Source organism: Micropterus salmoides, unplaced genomic scaffold (genome assembly GCF_014851395.1).
Source record: "Micropterus salmoides isolate LMB-PRFRI ecotype aquatic unplaced genomic scaffold, ASM1485139v1 Ms_hic_scaffold_4, whole genome shotgun sequence".
NCBI classification, from domain to species: domain Eukaryota; kingdom Metazoa; phylum Chordata; class Actinopteri; order Centrarchiformes; family Centrarchidae; genus Micropterus; species Micropterus salmoides.
The window spans coordinates 32,874,886-32,880,169 of NW_024043372.1; the positions used below are offsets into that span (position 1 = coordinate 32,874,886).

At 37.4% G+C, this 5,284-nt stretch overlaps 1 long non-coding RNA gene across 1 annotated transcript; it reads left to right on the forward strand.

The window, feature by feature from the left end:
• The first annotated feature begins 545 nt into the window (after window positions 1-545).
• LOC119886383 lies at window positions 546-1,128 on the forward strand. The gene is made up of 2 exons (XR_005441481.1): window positions 546-628; window positions 765-1,128. It is a non-coding gene; the product is annotated as an uncharacterized LOC119886383 (long non-coding RNA).
• Window positions 1,129-5,284: the final 4,156 nt, after the last annotated feature.

Below are 5,284 nucleotides of genomic sequence, written 5' to 3' on the forward strand. Positions count from 1 at the left end.
AAATGTTTGCCTGAAATCTATATAATAATAAAAGGCTAACAGCAAAGCACTTGTTTATTAACGCATAACAATTTCCGATGATTTGTCTTTCATAAAACACACTGCAGTCTGTTCCTGCTGTTGCCATGCATGCGTGAGTGCATGTTCATAACTGTCATGGGATGCAACCTCGGTCTGGTCTGTTTAATAAGTAGTAGCATTTTTATTGTTTTTATGCAGCTATAAATAATAATTGCAACTGTGAATACAGGTGAAGCACATTAGGGATCAATAGGAATAAACAGGAAACAAAGTTAGACAAAGTGGACAGGCTCAGACAAAAAACTCAACCCTACAAAATAACACAGAAAGTAAAGCACATGAAAACGCACAAGAACAAATTTAAAACGGAAAAATCATACATGTTGTAGGGGTAGACCTGTATCAGCCTATTTTGAGTGCAGTGGTAGTGTGATGGGTGAGCACCTAGAGTGAGTGTGCATTTGGTGGGTGTGGTTTTTCACATTGTTTAATTGCATGGGGATGGGCTGATGGCAGACAGGTGTGCTTGGGCGTGACCTCCATCTGCAAGCTATTTAACCAGTCACACACTAGGCTAAGGAGTCTTCTGCTTGTCTCCTGGATGCAGGTACAGAGTTGTGATTTTGAATGTCTTCTTCCCTGGGTGTATATATAATTATGTGGGCTGGTGGCAGTGTTTGTCGTGTGGAATGTTTTATAAATTGCTGTTGTCTAAGAGTCTTCTGCTTGTCTCCTGGGTGCAGTGTGCGGGTGCGCTGAAGCTGCTGATATCTGAAAGAGTGTGCCACACGGCTGGGCCGTAGTCTGGGGAGCCGGCAGTGCAGAGCCACCGCTACTTAGTAGAGTTACCAGAGGCCCCAAGCAGTGAGGAGGCGACAACCGGCCAGCCTGTGATCAACAGCAGACCCGTTTCTGTCGTGTTTGGCTTCGCCCCACGCAGGAAAAAGAAGTTGAGCACACCCCGCCACGAAGAGCTGCATTCCCATTTAACTGACCCTGAATTTCCCCCATTTTGAACCAACCTTGTAACTTTCTTAGCTTCAGCCTTGTTTTAACCCTTCTTAGGCCTATTCTGTACAAATAAACTTGGAGGTTATATTTTGCACAGCTTGTAGTATTGTTGCCCACTTATTTTACTAACTGGCTGGTCAATTCTGAACTAGTTTGGGGTGTTGCATAAACATCCGAACAGTGATCCAAAACAAGTGTGACACACTATGGTCTTTTTTTTTTTTTGTTTTTTTTTAACAGCGTATGCAGCCTTTAAGCGGTGCCAAAATATGTACTTTTAACTTTATTGTATGTGCATGTGTTACTTCTGTGAAATTGGAGAACTGATCACAAATCATGTGGGAAGATTTCAGCAGACAGGCGGCACAAGATTTTTGCTATATTATTGCTATTCTGATATATTAACTATCCTCCTCCTTCTTTCATTCAGTGATGCCAGGTCACAGACAGGGTATATTTTTTTTTATTTTTTTTTTTAAGGCCACTGCAATCTGTCCTCATGTTACCTTACATTAAATGAGTTCCAATTAAGCCAAATGTTGGGGCCTAGAAATACTTTATAATGTTCATAGAAACGTAATGGGTTAGGTTTAAACAGAAGGATACTCTTATTTAATTTCTGTACATTGTTTATCTTTTCTTTTTAATCGAACCTGTTTCTTTTTATTATGCATTGCTGTCTTTGAAAAACAAACATTAAAAAAATGACAGTTGCCAAACAGAAGGCCGAGTCCTGTCTCCTTAAGGGTGCAACACAAACATTTGTCAAGGGACTAGTGTGTGTGTGTGTGTGTGTGTGTGTGTGTAATACAGCTAAAAAGAAACTTCATATGTTTTGCTCTCTACAGATCAGTATGATGAATCAGGATAAAATGAGTGAGCCTTATCTTGAGGGGTCTTGTAGATTCAGCACAGCCAGAGCTTGAAGTGGAAAAATAGGTGCCAGTACTCTCCATTCACCCCCCCCCCTATAAATCTGTGTATTTGTATATAATATAATAATAAATACAAAGTATATTGTTATCATAATATTAATATATTTACAGGTCACATGGTAGAGTATTTGTAACATTTAAACAGTTTATTCAACAATTCAACTGTTTTACAAATAAAACTGATATTTCACCCATGTGGTTAAGGTTTGATTAGGGCTAATGTTAGCGTATTCCTTATAAGTTCAGAAAATAGTATAGACTACTAATATAGCTTACCACTATAGGCTACAGTATTAAATTCAGATGGACAAAACGGCCGTTTCATTTTTGTGTGTTGTTGCAAGAAAAAAGCTCTACATGGTGGCCAGTCTCTGATTTGTTAACGCTAAGTGCTAACTGGTCAATAATCATAACCATTCATGCAGAACAACGAGATCAACATTTCAAAATTTCTGATTGCTGTCAACAAGGGCGTCACATAAGGGCTCAGATTAGGGGTGTGACGATACACTTGGGTCACAAGAACAAGACGATGATATTTTTACACTATTTTGAAGACTATTTTAGCTTAAGTAACTTTTTTGGATAATGTTTCTTCTATATTTCAGTTGCATTGCATGTTTTCTTATTGTGCATTGTTTCATTTGTTATTTAACATTTCTTTTTGCAAGCTGTTTTTCAGAACATCACAACAAATGCTTTCAAAAAGTGATTCTGACATGTCCCCAGTGTCCCCAGTGTAAATGACGCCTATGGCTGTCAACCTTTTTTAATGTCCCACCCCATCCAGGCTAGGATTGGTCGCTTCATGGAAAGGGACAATGATGAGCTACTTTCTGCACAGGGCTGCATGAAAGACACCCGAGCTTCTCTTCTCCATCATCTGTCTCTGCCGACAGAGATTAGCAGGCAGGCGAGAACAGGAACTGGTGAGCGACACGTAGTATCAGACAACCTGATATGGAGGGCAGAGAAGGGTACCGGCAGCTTGTGAGAAGTGCCGGGACGCCAAAGAGTAAAATGTCGAGGTGCCGGTACTGCACACCCGTGTGCCCTAGCACAGCACAGATTTGCTTAGTTTTGATTTTTCATAAGTTTTGTTGCTAAAGAAATGGACCAATTTGGACAAAAATAAATATAAAATAAGATAATGTTGACATCAGTTATTTATTGTCCACCCTGCCTCTCACACCCTCAGAACACAACAAAACAATATGTGGAAGGCTTTTCTGGGTAGCCAATACACTTAACGAACTTTGGGTTAAACTAATCAAAACACAAGGATGAGATATAGATGGGATCTTCAGGCCACCTGGATAACTTTATTGCAATATGACAGATCAAAGTTATGGTTGCACTCTAGTGACAACTGAACATAAAACTTCAGTTCCTACCTCCTACCTTCCTAGGAAAACAAATCCTCCTAATGTGTCTGTCCCCTGCAAATGTCAAATGTTTCAATCTTTCCCACCTATTGTTTCAACAATATTAATTACTATGTTGTTGTCACCTATGACCTTCCAAGTACATGCAACTGTTTTACCTCCTCTCGGCCTTCACTGGCCTGTTGTGTTCTCTGGCTACTGTCAATCATCCTGTCTGTCACTATGGCTAGGTCAGCTAGTGACTCATCTGCAGCCTCAAAAAATGGTTTTGTATTGTTTATAAGTGAGTACATAAGTATCTGTCTTAACCAGAAAAATATATATTCAGACCCAAAATACATTGGTTTATGATTAACATATACTCAGCCTCAAGTCACACTCACAGTGGTTTCCTAAATTTTAATCATTTAAAATTTCTGAAAAGTAGATTAAAGCGATGCAGATGTTGAACTGAATAATTTAAATAGATTTTCCACCCATAAAATGATGAATAAAGTATTGTAAATACCTGGACAATATTGATGTTGATATATGACCCTGCTGCAAAAAAGATAAATTGTGCAAAAAGTGGGCCCTGCTCTTATAATTACTAAAGTGAAAATAAGTTACTTATAAATGCAATTTTCTGTCATTACCTTATTGGAAACATGGCTGACTGATGAAACAGTAGATGATAACATGTCTCCATTCCACTGTGTTCATTCATGTAGAAAGGACAGGTTGGGTGGTGGAGTCGCTACATTTTGGGAAATTAGTTAATTGTATATTGCATGGTATTTACCACGAGTAGAAAACTATGTTTCAGCATCAACCTTTTTCAAAAGTGATAATCCTTCTCCTACAGCTTTTTTTCAATGTATTCTACTTATCCTACTTTTACACTCTCATTTACAAAACAAGTAGAGTGACAAATATAACTGACACCCTAACAGAACGTGGTTTTCTTCTGCATTCTTTTTTATATCTTCTTTATATGTTTATTGTATGTACTAAACACAAAGGCAAATTGAGAAACTACTTCGTAATAAAACGTATTCTGATAAATGTTATATTATAAATAACAACAACAATCCATTAAATAGTACAGTTATAATGTAAAATAAGTACTATCTTAAATTATACAAACAATGGTATCTTACTGAGACTGATTCGAATGGATCACACCAGAAATGAACCGCTCCAGAGTTCATGTGACAGCAGTCAAAAATTCAAACTTTTGTGATGCTAGTATTTGCTGTGAAGGACAACTTGATTCTAAATTGCTATCTGGGTATCATTGCATGTTCTACTGAATATTATAGTGACAGTTGCCTCCACCTGTTTTTATTATTGAACTGGAGAATTAGTGCCACCAGTGTTTATCTCCAAGAAACCAACTCCTAATAATCATATAACATTAGTTGATGGAAACTCACATTCAGTCGTGTTTAATTTTGCCATCATCAAAATTCTGTTGAATCCAGACATCGTTACAGACAGAATGTTCTACCTGTGTTAACGTGTATCGTTGAACAACAAGAATGTTAAATTAACAACAACCTGACAGCGTAGTTGTCTGATCCACTGAGTTTAGTCAGTTTCAGTCAATCTGCAACATCAAGACGATAGGAACCAAATATATTTTTTTTATATTAATGCTTCTATTCATAAACAATACAATGTAAGACAAGATTACAAAGGTTAAATATGCATTTGCAATATAATTACTTCAGGAAGATAACAGGGATACAAAGGTTAATCTGCATGTTCACTTTACTTGCACAAACTGAGATCTTTCTTGTAGACAGTTGTTGATGTACCCATACAAATGTTTTTGTGTTTTGTTTTGTCACGTTCTATACCTTGGTCCCGAGAGAAACTGTGTCATTCATTAAATTGTATTTGTTATGGGTAGACATTTAAATCAAAAATTAACTCCACTCTTAAATAATC